This window comes from Dromaius novaehollandiae, chromosome 3 (assembly GCF_036370855.1).
Source record: "Dromaius novaehollandiae isolate bDroNov1 chromosome 3, bDroNov1.hap1, whole genome shotgun sequence".
Classification (NCBI taxonomy): Eukaryota; Metazoa; Chordata; class Aves; order Casuariiformes; family Dromaiidae; genus Dromaius; species Dromaius novaehollandiae.
Window position 1 is genome coordinate 120,880,672 of NC_088100.1, and position 14,567 is coordinate 120,895,238.

The window sequence follows — 14,567 nt, forward strand, 5'->3', positions numbered from 1 at the left end:
ATTTTAATTCTGTGCTAAGCAGTGTGGCAAGTAAGGTGAAAATTGGCTGTTTCAGCTCCTCTTTTCTCTTGTCACTAATTTATATTTAAACTGTGCGGGGGCAGGGGGGGGGGTCCTGCTGTGTGTGGGAAGAGACACAACTGTTTACAGGAGTACAGCTACAAATGTTAAAGAAATAAATCCTCGAGGATCTAGAAGACGGTGAGGGAGCTATGCAGCAGGCCAGTAGCACTAACCAAGAGATCTTACCAGTAGGACAGCAGCCAGAGGAGAGGTTGGCCAAGTGAAATGAAGGGCTTACCATTCAATTAAGTCATGGAGCCAGACATACTACAGCTTTGTTCTGGAAACCTGAGGCAGGGACTGGGAGACAAATGGAGACTATTAATGCCCCACAGACATCAACAGCCTTTCTCAATGAAGGCTAGAGCACCATGACTTTTAACATAGTCCTACAAAATTTAAGTTTGGAGAGCCCTCCTGTACGGGAGGCAGACACCTCAGGTCATTTATCCCAGACACTGGCGCAGATTTTTCCCTTGCGGAGGCGGTGGGGCCCATTCTGGTCCCTTCGAAGGGTGTGTGCTTTGTATATCACTGGCGTGGTGGACCTACACCGGGTAGTCAGAAACAGGTTCAAGAGCTCATGGTGTTACTGGTGCTCACCTTGGGGTCTTGTCAGCCTTGGGGGCAGGATCTGTCAAGGAAGGAATACGTAGCCACTGAGCACTGGTGAATCAAGATGGGGAGAGAGGGAACCTCACTGGGAAAGGTCTTGGCAACACTGTGCTGAGATTTCTGAGGGAAGCTATGGGATGGCTTTCTTTACTTTTTAATTCAGCCTAATTGTCTTTTTTTTTTTTTTTTTTTTTTTTTTTTTTTTTTGCACAGAGAACAGGTAATGCTGGAAAGCCAGGTCACAGGAAGAAGGAGATGCATGCTGGAGCAGCTATCAGCAAGCGATGGAGCCCTGCTACTTGCACCTTGCTGCGAAGAGGCCCTGTGCCTGGCACACTACCCTGCGGTAGTGCTCTGTCCTTCTCACTGCAGTGCAGTACTCAGAGGAAATCCATGTAACCTGTGACCTCTTGTTTTCATTGCCAGAGACCATGTTTTTCAGTCTTACATCTTCTAAAACAGCCCATTATGTTTCAGCCCCTCTTTCTGGAGGCATTGCCTGCAGCGAGCGACCCCACTGCTTGTTTTTGTAGAACACCATGGGGAAGAGGGCCAAGGCTACCTCAGTGTTTACATACCAGGATGCAATGGGCTCATGCTGCCTGCAGATATATTCAAATCGGTGTAAGCCCAAGGTCAGATCTTGTTGATGCGTGGTATTTGAGAGCTCTTGATACACACGCGCACAGACATACTTCCAAACTGTGCAAGACTTGCTGCAAGCTGTTTGCAAGAGATCCAAACCATGGTGAATCAGCACTGACATGCAAGCCCCGCTCTGCTCCCCCTCTTTTTGGCTGATCCTGCTTGGCTGCCTATTCTGTGTGTGGCAGAAACACCACTGGACACAAGGGGTTTCTCTTCAGGGCACTGCTTACTTAGCAAAGCACTTCATGCACATACTCAGTGACAGTGACCTGCGGAGATCCACTCATGCTAGTAGGCTTGAAGACAAACATGTGCTTAAGTGATTTGTTGGAATAGGATCTGCAAGGTTCATCTTGCAAGTTACTATCCATGACTTCATATTGATCTTAATAGTAGGAACACTTGAATAATTAAAAACATAAGGGTACAGTCTGGCATTTTAAACATGTATTTTTTTCTTAAAGTATTTGCTCTGTGAGTGGTAAAATCAGAGCCTCAACACTTGACTTGGAACATATGCCTGAGGCATACAGTGAGGGGCAAAATAAAGAAACTATGCAATGCATGTATTAATTTAAATAAATCAATGTGATAATTTGGGATCAGGTGGGATTCTGTAGCTCAAAGAAAAGGACAAAGGGAGGTCATTAGTTACACTTTTAATAAATCAATTTGTTAATTAGGGATCAGGTGGGATTTTCCAGCAGGAGAGAGAGGACAAAGAAAGCTTATTAGTTATATTTTAAATAAATCAGTGTTTTAATTGGTGTGGAATTCTGCTGCAAATTTAGAGGAGAGCAAAACAGAACAGATATTTAAAATTATCACTTGAAAATAGGCTTGCTGTAGAAATAAGAAATGTTTAATACTTGCTTAATGCTTTTACATTTTCTAGGCACCCCTTAGCACAAAACCAGTGTGGTCAGGCTGGGACTGAAGGCGCAAGTAAATAAAGTGAGAAGACCCATAACCTATTCAAGTAAATAAAGACAAAAGCTTTTTTCAGCTTTTTGTGGCTCACTAGGTGTGGCAAAATGATTTCAAAACATTAAGGCATTCAGAACCACTGACGACTTGGGTCCCAGTCTTTTACCTGATCCTGCCACAGGAGTATAAGTCAACTAAAGTATATGGCAACTTCTGTCAGATCTCCACTACAACAATATTCACTAGGCGCTGAGCTCTTTTCACTTGTGGCATATCAGGACAGCATTTGCATTGTGCAGATCTCCTTGCACAGAGTCCACTTCTCACTCATGCAAGGTCTTGCAACCGTGGTGGTCACACCTGGCTCACAACTGACTCCATGCGGATCCTGATGAGACTGATGTGAATCTAGAGCAAGCGTCATTTGCTGGTGGACTTGCGCTGGTGCACCATCTGAAAGCAAAACATTATCCTAATCAGAAAGGGAGACGGGCTGGTTAAAAAGGGGGATGTTTGAATGACCAAGTCTGGTAACAGTCAGTCTATTTACATACACTTTGATGCTACAATGAATGACAGCAATTCAGAGCCATCAATACATATCAAGGAATGCCAAGCATCATAGGAAGCAGAAGACTTAATAATAATAATCGGTGCTCAGTTGTTCCCTGCTCTGCTGTGCATTAAAAGTAGCTCTTATCAGACAGCTTGAATAAGTAGCTGCTTCTTTTCGCCTTGTTTCAATTTTGCCCTACCTGCACTCCACAGAGTAGACAGGGCTTGCTGCTGATGGAGATCCACCCATCTTGCATGGCTACCGTTTCCTGAGGGCGCATCGCCTTTCCTTTCTCGCGTCGCCTGCCACCTGCACAACGAGATGCACATGATAATTATGTCCCAGGAATGCAATGGCTCATCTGTGTCACTGCCACATCTGCCCGTGGCTAATAGGTGTGCAATATTTGCTCTGCATTTAAAAACTGCCCCCTTTCAAAGGTCAGAAGATCAAAAGTTCAACTCTCATTGGGAATTGCCAAAAGAGCCCATACTGCTGTTCGCTGCCCAGCAAGCTGCTTCTGTGAGACAGCAAGGAAGCAGCAGCAGCTCACTTGCTGCTGCTGTTGTTTCAACAGACATATAAAACCTGAGACCCAGTCAGCTGCAGCAAGAAATAATAAAGATATTAAGTTTACATGCAGTCTTCAAAAAATTTCCTCAAAGGGTCTTCAGTTTATTTTCTCACCTCAGTGTGAGGCTCAGTTTTAACAATATGGCTGCCAAAAGGGTCATTTACCCTATGGATTAGGTGGACCATTGTGGTGGATACTATTTCAGCAAAGAAACAGAGCCTAGAGTTTTAATCAGCTATGTAAACTAATATAACTTTGCTCAAAATATTTTTGACCCTTCCCTTGCAAGCAGATTCTCAATAAAAAATAGAAAAACACATCGCAGGTATGACTTATAATGCTATTCTTCTTATAAAAGAGGAGCCATGTGGAGTCCAAACACAGCAGCATCTTCAGAGGTACAAAAGCCAGTAGTAACATTCAGCCTGTACTGAAATCTGACCCATAAGGTCTCAGACAAAGAACAGTAAGTTTCCAGGTTTTTCAATAAAAACATTAAAGTCATTTTAAGTTTCAAGAATGCAAATAAAGAGTGAAAGATTGGTATTTTGGGATAGTTTTTTTCCTTGCAGCAGTAACTTAAATATCACTTCATTTTTTCAACTGAAGATCCACAGTCTGTTGCCCAGTCATAAAGGCTTAAAAAAAAAAATCAATGGTTTATTTAAAAATTGTTTTCTGTACATGACATTTTAAAAAAGAAAAGAAGAGGAAAAGAGGGACCCTTGGATCTCAGCAGAAGGCCTGTTTCTTGAAAGTACCAAGCAAGATTTAACAAATGTAAACGGTCTTGCAGTTCCTATTCAGCCACTTCAGGGATTGCTCTGCTCCTCAAGGGGAAATACAGCATCCCTGGAAACGGGAGACACAGCAGTGGCAGCTCCGAAAAACAACATTAACCAGCAAAACGCTCAAGTATGCGCTTGAGTGCCATTAGCGTAATTGGGACACAAGTACATGATTGAAGTTAAGTATGATTAAAGTTAAGTTTCTTGAAGGGGAATGGATTAATGCAGATGTTTAGACAATTTCCAGCATCAAGGACAGAAAGTTTAGAGCAATTTGTCTAAATTTACTTGTAAGTTTTATAGAAAACCACCATTTCTGGTCTCCCAAGTCCCAGCCTGATCCCTTCAAGTGCCTAAACGCTTCTCATTACTTTCATCCCACTTCTGACATTCTGCCAATTTTCTGCATACCCCCGTGATGCCATTGGGAGGCCAAATGGGGGAACAATCAGGCGGTTAAGGCTCAGCCTTGGGAGAGGGCTGGGATGAACGTGCTGAAAAATCTCCGCTGCTGAGAGCAGCTGGCCGGCGCTGCTGCCTGACATGAGACCTCTTGGTCCGGGCGTACCAACTGCGACAGGAGCCAGAGGGGCAGGTTTCGGGAGACATGAGGCTTGGTATGGTGGGAAGGGCTCAGGAAAACCGCGTGGGCCTGGGACGAGGGCGCGGGAGCAGAGCATATGGCCGTGCGGCTCAGAGAGCCCCTTGGTACAGCGCTGCCTGACAGGTCGCTCGCCGCTAAGGAGAGATGCACTCTGCAACCTCCTTCCTCTTGTCGCAGCTTTAGCCATAGGGCACCTTCTGGACACTGCCAGGCTTAGAAACGACGGTTGTGTGCCTGGCTGTAACACAAAGTCACAGGAGAAACAAGGGTGAGCTGCCGTACCTCTTATCCTGTACGCACGGTGCCTAAGCCAAGGCTGCCTGCAAACAACAGGCAAACTCCTGCAACTCCTACTCCTTTACAATAATTTCCACTTCTTTGCAGTCTGCGATTAGGGTTTGAAAATCAAAGCTGTTACTCTTCCAAACGCTAAAATAACAGACACCCTAAGAGCCAATATCTACTCTCAGTCCCTTCAAAATCTATAAGAGAGAGATAAACATGCTCTGGGTCCCAGCTACCTTTATCCCAGACTTCAACTTGATATCCACTTTAATGATGGGAAGCTCTGCTGGATGGCTTCAAATTGGCTTCCAGACTATTGCTAATTGTGAGGCCTGGAAGACTGTTTTTTTATTCTTTCTGCAATGCTAGCAGAGGCACACTGGCAGCTTGCTGGCAGTGGAAGCTGCCACTTTGGGAAGAGTTTTGATTAAAATATACGTTGCTTTGATCAGTAGCTTCCCTGTAGTGTAAGACAAACATGATCAGCAGTTTTGGTTGGTGCTCATTCTTCAGGCACACGCTGTGAAGTTAATGCACTACGTTAAGCAAAAGCTTAAAAGGAAATTACTGTAGCCAACTGAGACCGGGAATTATCATGAAACTAGGAAACCTCACAATCTTCTAAAATGAAAAGAAACCAGCACCACCTTTCCCCCTTCATCAGTACGCTCCTCCACAAATCTCAGGTCCAAGAGATTAGGCCTGAGATCTTTTGACACATGGTGTATCCGTCTGAGGAGGAAAAGGTGTGACTAGCATGATCCACAACTAATCTCATGCTTTGTTTCTTTTCATTCAACACCAGAAATTTTGCAGAAGTATGCTTCCCTTCGGCTGGCCGAACCTTGTTTGAATCTAACAGCTGAGGCCTGGAGTGTAACTGTGTGCTTCATGTCAAAAAATACTAAGGCTACTTTTTCTTCAATTTTTTTCCTTGTGAAATCAGAGTGGTGTCTATTACAGGAAACTAATATAGCCTTTAGTACAAATAGCATACATGGAAATTGTTTGTTTTCTATACTACAGTTTTGTGTGCAAAATTAAACTTTGCGAATTTGTTTTTAAATTTCTCACGCTTAAGGCTTTACATTTCTAGGAAATAGAATGCAAAAAATATTACACAATTAAATAAAGATGTTTTCACAAATTGGGATATAGCTTAATGATGTTACTTATAAGCTCATAAAAGAAACAGGGATGAGAGCTCATGAGAGGAAAACTTAGTATTATGTTTTGTTTTTTCAAGCCAGACTTTTAATGACATCTTACTATCTCCTTGGAAAAGAGTAAGTGCTCTGACTGACCTAAGTACCAGCTTTCCCTGCCTTCTGCCATCCCCAGGACTGGGCTAGACCCTGAGTAAGTAGAAAGACCAAGCACCACAGAAATCAGGAAAGCTGCCCAAAATGAGATCTGGGTCACTGCCTCATCCACTGCCTGCAAGGCCAAAGGGGATCAGGGGGTGCCAATTTTGAGTATATACGCATATATATAAACACATACAAACACACACACACACATATATATATGGCCTCCTGGCACAGACAACTCTGACTTGTCATGCGATACTTCTCTCTGTCTGTTTGAAGGCCTTTTCTGATAAAGTAATAAACATATCATAAAACTGGTTTACAAGCCAGGTCTCACTCTGCTCTCCAGCTTTTTCTCATTAAGGGCATTGCTGCTTCAAGGAAGTTCAAGCTGCAGCACACTTAACATCTGCATTCCTTTGACATGTTTTGAAATTATTTTAAAACAATTGGGAGGGGAGGGCTAGGTCTGGGGGGGCTGCATGCTTCAAAGAGAAAGCAGATGAACGTCTAAGCCCCAAATTACATAACCAGCCCCACCAAGGAAATAAATTAATTTGTTTCCCAATGGCTTATTTATATAACCCTTTAATTATAGCTAACCATATCACCAGTATTATACCATGGGAAAATGTAGAACTGTTAAGCAACTCACCACTCCGCCCTCTTCAGCCCGACAACACAACCATTAAGCAACAGCGGCATGTTAGGACATCACCCGCTCTTTTGTCTTCCAAAGGTAGAGTTCAATAATGTGGGTATGAAAATGTGACCTCAACAATAACTCTTTCTGGGGGCTTTTGTATGCTCCTATACTCCATCCCCCTGTTGGATCATAAAAATAGGACAGCATTTGACCTGCTTGCAACACAAAAAGGATGTTGTTTAGAAATTCCCTGTTTTCCCAGTCTGCACATGAGTCATAATCAGCAGTTGAGCCCTGTTAACTGCAAGTGCTGCACAATCAACACTGGGTTTTCATATGTGGTAAGTCAAGGTAGCTCTGCTGACTTCAATTAAATCATTTCTAATTGTTTCTAATTCAGTACACACCAGCTGAGCCCCTAGCTTTTGCTCTATAAAAGGCACAGTGTGTGAAACCAACTTGCTGCAGCTCCTTGAGGCCCAATGAATGCTACATATTGGGAGTTATTAGACCAAACCACTGTGCAGAAATGGATGGCGACAGTAACAGGAAAGATTTTGTAGATGAGAAGTACCAGAATTTTCTAAAACTAAAGTTGTCAAAGCAGCTATTCCAACACATGTTTAACCCACTATAGAAGACAATGTGTAACGATTTCTAAGGAAAGTAATCTCTTGATGATATAAAACTGATGGTGGCCATGTGGAGAAACATGTAACTATGGGTTGCAAGAAGAGTTTCATTATAAACTATGGGAATTCTTCCCAATGCTTTTATGTACAGATCTGCTTTAATATTCAGATGAGTAGAATCTTCCAGGTGCAATAACTTTCTTCTCTGTGAAGGAGGAAGCCTTGGTAGCTTAGCAGCACTGTAACATCAACACCTTTATTTAGGTACAATGATAATGCATCTTAATGCTCAAAGAGCCAATTTAGCTGGATGTTAACAGCTCTGTATATAAGCAAATGAGAACAGACCATGAGGGATGCTTTTCAATCTGCATCAGTTGGATCCTACCTGTCAAGCTGGATCTCTTCCTAAAAGATAGGCATCACTTCCACCACAAAGCAATGGGTCCAGTGCAACAGTTGTGGTAAATGTTATGTGTGGGCCTTGAAACCAGCCCCATGGACTAGGAGAGAGAGTCATTCCAGGCTTTTTTGCCTCAACATTTAAGAATTTCTAAAACCCTGTCTAAAGTTCAAAAAGAGCTCAAGAGAAAGCACAGCATACACAGGAATTGCCCCAAATAAATTCCTTAATGAGCTTGCTAAATAGTCAGTTCTTTGCATTTATTTTTAATTTAAAGATGACATAAAGTGAGTTTTAGCAAACCATTCCTGCATAACTCAGTGTACAGAGAGATGAAGCAATGCTATAATTTTATCTTTTACACCCTTTGAAGCAGTATTTCATTGGTCATGTCTGCAATGCCTGAGGATGGCCTTTAGACCAAGCTCTGTACTCTTAAAACAGATCAAAAGAAATTTGGTCATCTCCTTCAAAATGCAACCTTTCTCCTCCTGTTTTTCACAGAGCTGCCACATGAAACAGGGCTTAGTGTTGAGGTGTATCTTCTGTAATTCAGTATAAATGGTTTGGCTCACAGCCTCAGCATCTTTAGATAGGAATAGCAAGTCAGCTATTTTCAAAGGGGCTACATTAATTTAATCTCAGTTCTGAACTAAGGGGAAAAAATGACGTTTTCAAGAAAAAAATGAGTTTGTAGTAACCAAAAATGAAAATGTTAATCCTTCTGTTAGCCTTTAATATATCAATGGCATTATGTCTCAGGATTTTATTATGACTCCCAATAGCTGCTGTTGTACATATATCTGACCTGACAGAGGCACATGAGTGGTTAAAAATCTTAGCTATGATTGCAATAAATATCCAATAAATATGCAATAAATACGTAAATACATTTCCAGCCCTCGCAATCATACAAAAATGTTTGCAAACATGACGAGTGTCCAAGTATCCTACAAGCTTGAAAACAGGAAACAATAAAAAGACAGCAATGCTTTTGAATAGTGTATTATAATTTTGTGATTTGGCATTCAGACCTGATTTTTAACCAAAAAACTAAGGATTGCAGTGGTGAGGTCTGTACAGACACATACACCTCTTGCTCCCATTTGGCTGACATTTCAGATGACAGTCTGAATTACACAAAATAGAGAATAATTGTGCTGAGATGCAGAGGATAAGATTGTCTCATAGAAAACAAGAACTGGTCATAACCCGAAAGTCAAATTCCTGAATCTTTAAAAAAGTTTAGTTAATATATGTTTATATATTTTTCCCACAGAGTATCATTTCCTCATTTTGGCTGGTGGTAGTTAAGTACCTTGAAAAAGACTATTCCTATGCTGTGTTGAAACCAGGCAAAGACAAGCCTTAGAAGACACCTCCAGGGCAAACAGACCTTTAAATTACCGTTTTCCTCCTTTAACTGGTTGTTTGACTGTCAATCTCCTCCAGGATTCCCTGATCACATTCGGCAAGGAGTTAAGAGTTCAAAGTCTTTCTCAACTGTTTTTCTCACGCAGAGAGCCAAAAAATGAAAGCTGGCCCTTCGAGAAGTCTGGAGAGTGATAGCATTAAAAAAAACTTCATAAAATGAGTTTCTGCTGCTGAGCCTCAGAGCAGTAATGCTGTAATAGAGGCTCTTGAACCTCCTCTCGTCCCTACAGGACCCTCCAGCCGCCAGCGGCTTGAATGCTGCTTTCCAAAGAGGAGGGGAGGCCAAGGCTGCTGGAGCCAGGCATCCGCACAGACGGCCCCGACGTCAGCCTTGGTCTGTGCTAGCCTTTATTTCTGCTCTGGGACACCGTTGTTTCATCGTTCGTTCTTTGCAATAACCGTCGTTACATTCATTTTGGCAGGAGTTATGATCGTGTAACTGGCGGGCAGATTTGTCGTCTAATAATCTGCTTGTCTTTTGGGAAAGGCCAGGAAAATACCTGGTAGCCAAAAAAAGGTCTTCTGGCTACCCAGATTTGTTCCATAAATGGTATCCTATTAGTGGCCTATCAGCAGATGTGGACAGACGTTATCACCTAAAAACCAGGGATATGATCTGCAATGCACTTCTCATCTTCCTAATTTTCCTAGGCAGAACAAAACATCTGTCAGTCAGATAGCTGCACACAGCTGGTCCTGGAGAAAGCCTGGAATTTACCTGGCCAAGGCATGAGCTTCCGTAATGGGAATAACGAACTAGCCGTACCTCCACAGAGCACAGACACAGCAAACCTGATTCTTCACTGTCGGCCACGCTGATGTGAAAGAGCAGTCCTTGCAATGGACTGCAGTTCAGGAACTCAGTCTACTGCACTGCTATTTGTATCCAACCTAATTTTATCTCTGCTCTGTGCCCACTTTCTGTTAATGCAGCACAGTCACATTGCTGACAAAAATGCAGCAGAATTGAGATTTATAGTCCCCAACGCTGTAGCTAATGAAGTTAGTAGGGAAAAACAAAACCAAAATGCTTGGATTATGTGGCTGCATAAAGGATACATAAAAGAATGGAATATTTTAACTTTTGCTAAGAAGAAAAAAGTGGAAGAATGTTATCATTGACTAAAAATATTCAGTTAAAATATGCCAGAAGGAGACCATTTTCAGTGGAGGAATGCCAGATTCAGATCCTTTTGGACTAAAGGTACCAATAAATGGCTTTTTTTTCAGTTTTCAGAGAAAACTTTCTGAGGTTTTCACCCACCTCATGAAAAGTTTAAGAAAAGGGTGTTCAAGGAGCTCGGGCTTTTTCCTGTGAACATCTTTGTCGAAAAGCCAGTTACCCAACAACAGCAAATGTTGACAAAGAAGTTTTGATCAGCCTGGGAAACACTGACACCCTGTGCGTTCTGCTGCACAGAAGCAGATCGAAAAAACACACGCGTGTGTGTACCAGCTCTCCCTGCATCAGCTGGCGAGGAGCCCCCGCGAGCACACCAGCCGGGCACCACCGTGGCCAGCCTGGGCCTTCCTTATGCAGGTCAGTCTCCAAAGGCAGAGACAGCAGCAGCTCCCGGGAGGCCAGCGGGACATGTCCACCCACCGTCCAGCAAGGCTGTCCTTGGGGGAGCATTTGCTAAAATGCTGAAGTTTGCTTTGGCTCCCAAATCTTCACTGATCCTGTATCAGAAGTGTTTACACTCAGGATCTGGCCCTATTTTAGCCTTCTTGACTTATTTCTTGGGATGTGGCTGCAAGTTGCTTGGGATGGTGCCAGGGCAGGGATGAACAGAATAGCATTCCCGGGCTTTTAGTAGTGTTGACCATTGTATTGTTGTGAATACATAACAGCCTTCAAAGGCAGAAAGGTGACCCCCCCGTCACACACAACGCTCCTTCTAGTCCTTTCAAGCCACAGATCATCAGCATAGTCTGTACTTGAACCCAAGACGTGCTGGTTTCTCCAGTGAACGAGTGATGGAGATTATTGTAGTGAATAGTAACAGTAGATGAGGTGCTATCTTCCCCTTTAAATTGAGCCATTCAATTTGTCATGAATGGCTGAGTATTTTTTGCTTGCATTTGGGACTTAGGTTTCAGCACTGGGAATAGAGTGAATAGGATCAATGATGAAGCTGAAGTACAAAAAGAAGGAGAAAAAAGGGCAAAGGACTAAAACCAACAGAGACAAGCAATTACAAGGTGTATTAATGTACACTGGGCTAGGCTGGAAAGAGGGAAGAACTTATTGTTATTCTGGGGGATTTTTTTCTCTGAAAGATAAAGGGGAGGGAAGTGAATATTTGTTATTCGGGTAGTTGCAAAGCTGTGGCTGCAAAGAATAAAGAGACCTTTTAGAACATGGCAGCTGCCTCTGAGCCTCAAGCGTGGTACTTGATACTGCAGTCTACCCTCCTAGTGCTCTCTGGCCAGCTTTTGAGAACAGCAAGGAAGGCATTCACAAGGAAGACAATGACAAATGTCAAGAAAGAGAGAGGAAAGCTGGTGTTTAAAAGACTATTGAGTGACAGGCAGGCTAGATCAAAGGGAGACATTTACCAGGTATTTGTAATTGCAATGCTAATAGAGGTTAATCATGGAAAGCAGAGCAGAATGGTTGATGTCTTCCCAATTATAAGATACATGTGTGTATGTGTATATATATGTATAAAATATATATATTATAAAATACATGTGTGTATGTTATATAAAAATATAACATATATGTGTGTGTGTATATACATATGTATGTGTATCTTTTATAACTGGGAAGACATCAACCATTCTGCTCTGCTTTCCATGATTAACCTCTATTAGCATTGCAATTACAAATACCTGGTAAATGTCTCCCTTTGATCTAGCCTGCCTGTTACTCAATAGTATATACACAAATATATATATATATATATGAGCACGCACACAAACACACACACATACACAAACACACAAATATTTATATATATTGTAGTTCACAAATATTTATGTATATCGTAGTTCAAAAGCCGGCTGGTCATTCAGCCAGTCATAGTCACCCATTTTGGTCGTAGATGAAGATTACACAGTCAGAACATTTGGAAAACTCCTTTGCTGTCAGAGACAGTGAGATGTTTTGGAGGGAATGCACGAGATGGGGCTCATGTATAAATCACTGGAAAAGCAGGGTTAGACATTGTTTCTTTATAAAACAGAAAAAAAAATCCGTAGCCAGGAAGGCTGTATTTCTTTTCAAGCTTTTAACACAGGGAAAGGAGAATTGTTATTAAGGGATTTTTAAAAACTGAGCTTATATTTCCATTTTAATAATTTTGAGGGCTGGATTTTCCAGGAGCTCCATCCCCAGTCACACAACTAAACAAGCACTGCCTTTTCTAAAGGCTGCACAGTTTTGCAGACACGGACTCAACTTTGAGCACTTTTGCTTACCAGCCCTTTTCAATCTTATCTCTCTCACAGACATGCTCTCTCTTGTTATCATTCTTCCACATATTCCCTTCCTATGCCATACACATGTTCAAAAAAACAAAACAAAGACATTTCCTATGGGAGTCTCTCCATGCTCACTTTAAGGAAAAGCCATTCTTGGTTGTTTGCCCTCTGTGGCATGTAGCAGTCACAGATGTGTATTGCAGTAAGCGAGTACTACTACAACAAGATTTAACTACGTCTAGAATAATTCCTAATACCACAACTATGTCTGATTTTACCAGCAAAACCATTTTGATGTCTATGCTCCCAAACCTAGAAAAAGAAATGTTACATGCAACAAAATACCACACACCAAGTATTAATGATAGGCCCCAGCAACACTGAGTGAATAACTTTCTGTACATATCTAAACCTCTTTTCTTCACCCAAAGGCTGCCACTGGTGGTTCTTTTGCCCATAAATCACCCCTAGAAGGATTACCCCTTATTATGTGTCTGGACTAATTCCCGAAACAATAGGGTCTCTGTCAGGAGTTTTAGGAACATGTAATACAAATAATAGCAACTTTCAAAAAATGCATTATTTACCCAGAAGCTATCTAGCCTATACGGAAAGGTGCTTCAGCTCACGGACAATATACTGCCTGGTTAACTGCCATCAGATAGCAGTTTTCTCTATAAACTATTACTGCATTTTTTTCTTTAATAATATGAAGAACACAATTACAGACTTTTGCCTCCTTTGTACTAGGTGTCCGGGGAGGAAAAAGATGGTAAGAGTGAGAAAGGAGTAGGGTGTCAGTGTATCCTCCTTTATTGTATACATGCATCTTGTGGGCAAAGGATGCTCACATATCCCGCGAAGGCTGGAGCCCAGGGCTCTGCCAGGCTGACGGGTTGTCCCAGCCGGGCAGGGGCTCTGTGCCACGAGGGAGCTCGGGGCTGCTGCTGGATGGAAATCTACTCCATAATATTGAAATACTGGGGCAAGGTGATGGGGGCTGCACGTGAGAGAAAGGCTAAGTGGAGAGGCACGCAAGGGAGCCCATGCCCCGATGGCTGTGTGGGCAGGAGTGTGCCACCGCACAGCTCAGGCAAGTCTGAACAACCGCTGGAAAAACGCTCATCTTGATGCTTTAGCAAAATTGGTAGGAAGGAGAATAATGAAGGGGGGAAGGCACAGAAAGAAGCACACCCAAGCACAAACCAAAATTCATTGCTGGCTTTGACTGTGAAATCACTGCAAGAGTCCTGTTGATCCCTTCACCTCTAGCAGAGGACAAATATAAGGTATCATTTTCTATTTTGCTGTCATCTTCATACCCTATTCTTTTCACAGGTGTCTTAGCATGAACATAGATGAGAAAGCACAAACGCCAAAACCTGGATGTAAAGGGACGCTTAAAAGGATTAATTAATGCAACTACGACACATGTCTATAAGTCGCTGCTAAATGAAGGCCTGTGGCATAGTTTTGTTGAAAATGAAGTAAGATTTTAAAATGTTAAAAATTGGCCAAAAGCATTACATACCAATTTCTGTCTAGAATTGCATCAGGTTAAAATTTAGGGGCTCAGGTCTCAGTCTGGAGCCAGACTAAGGACTGGGTCAGTCAGCACAAGCATCCTATGAACAACTGTGCCAACATTCAGCCCTA

At 42.3% G+C, this 14,567-nt stretch overlaps 1 long non-coding RNA gene across 1 annotated transcript; it reads right to left on the reverse strand.

Annotated features, from left to right (window-relative positions):
- Positions 1 to 846: 846 nt before the first annotated feature.
- On the reverse strand, positions 847 to 3,121 carry LOC135327959 (uncharacterized). Its single transcript, XR_010388645.1, has 2 exons — positions 3,009 to 3,121; positions 847 to 2,706 (listed from the first exon to the last, which is right to left on the reverse strand). It is a non-coding gene; the product is annotated as an uncharacterized LOC135327959 (long non-coding RNA).
- Positions 3,122 to 14,567: the final 11,446 nt, after the last annotated feature.